This window comes from Sus scrofa, chromosome 13, assembly GCF_000003025.6.
Source record: "Sus scrofa isolate TJ Tabasco breed Duroc chromosome 13, Sscrofa11.1, whole genome shotgun sequence".
Classification (NCBI taxonomy): domain Eukaryota; kingdom Metazoa; phylum Chordata; class Mammalia; order Artiodactyla; family Suidae; genus Sus; species Sus scrofa.
Genome location: NC_010455.5, coordinates 90,368,843 through 90,370,545, shown reverse-complemented (window position 1 = coordinate 90,370,545; position 1,703 = coordinate 90,368,843). Strand labels below are relative to the sequence as shown.

The 1,703-nt window shown below is 39.2% G+C and overlaps 1 pseudogene; it reads right to left on the bottom strand.

The window, feature by feature from the left end:
• Nucleotides 326–1,020, bottom strand: LOC110256533 (annotated as a pseudogene).

Genomic DNA, 1,703 nt, shown 5'->3' with positions numbered 1-1,703 from the left:
TCTACCCTCTATAGCTCTTCCATTTTAGAGAAGTTACTTCATCTCTCTTAACCTTAGTTGCTTTGTCTGTAAAATGGGAAAACAATGGTGTGACCTGTAACTAGTAGTACAGGCTATCCTGCTGTATCAAACAGTGCAAAATCTCAGTGATTTAAGAAAGTAAAATTTATGTCTTGTTCCACAAGTGGTTGCAGATGGATGGCTTTCCTGGGCCACTCTCTCTGAACATCTGGGCTCCTTTCATCAGGCATAACTTGGAGTCCTTTTCTTGTGAGTGTATAGAAGAAGATGAAAGAGCAAAAAGATGGTGGGATATTACATGGCCAGGCTGGAAAATGGCACAGGACTTCTACCCATATTCCTTCTCCTAGAAGTCTGTTGTATGACCAGTCTGACTTCAAGGGGACTAGGAAAGGCCTTGAAACACACAGATTGACAGAACACTAATGGTTTCAGCCACAACCATCTCATAGAATTGTTGTGAGCAACATGTAGGAAACCCCTACAAATATTATTTTCATTCCATTTTGTCTAGATTTTCTTGGTTTTTGCTTTAAGGGAGGAGAATGTCATATGGCAGAGATTTCATGGTTTTATTTACCACAAATAAACGTGCACATGAGCTGTCTATTCATTCTCCTGACTGTGTGGTCTGGTGCTGGGATTGGTGACTCTGACAGCCAGCTGGGCTGCTCTTTCTCTGAAGGATTCGTGGTTCTTGGAGGAGATGTTTTTGAGCAATCCCAGCATAGTAAGATTGTTTGCACATCAGCAGCACATCAATCTCCATGACAAGGAAATTTTGGAAGCTACTGGGCAGCCTGGCTTCATTTTCTTGTTGTCCCCATAACCAGTATTGAGCATCATGATTTGGCCCTTGAATCTTTGGGGCCCCATTATCAATTCCTCTGAGTTTCTTTCAGCTACACTTGATATTGTCATATTGGTCTGACTGGTGCTAGATTAACTTGGTCCATTTTTGGTGATCTTGGACTTCATGAGATTTCTGAGGGCAACCATGATTCCAAATAGGAGAAGGATGCCAACTCTGTAGGTAGGACCTAGGAAGAGAGAGGAAGAGGATTTTGTTTGTTTGTTTTTTTAAGAAATAACTTTGGATACAAAGTTAATGGATATTCATTATAGAAAACTTATACAGTACAGACAAGGAAAAAAGTAAAACAAATATCACCTATAATCTCACCATCTAGAGATAATAGCTATTAAAATATGAACCTTTTATTTTCTTTTACAAAAGTAAGATTTTATTGTGCACATCAGTTCAGAAGCTTGTATTGTTTTGTTTTGTTTTAACAATGATATCATACAACGTGCTTGGGTTGCCACTACCTGTTCTTCTTCATCATTATTTTCAATAACTGTGGTTAATATTAATATTTTTTAAGCATTTTATCAATTGTTGGTCACTCTTATGACAATAATTAACACTGCAATGAACATATTATTGCTAAATCCTTGTGTACGTCCTTGACTATTTTGTTGTTAACCTGGGTTTTTCCACTTCCTTTGGCTCCATGTGCTGGAGCCGGGCACACATAGCAGAGAAAACCTGGCTGGTCATGCTGGTCACTTAATCAGCCACGCAGACTGAAACTGGTGAAACAGGTCAGGAGTGTGGCTGTGAAAAGCAGCCAACCCTAATTTTGACTCAAAATTATTCCTGTTCCCTGGAGATTATGTTC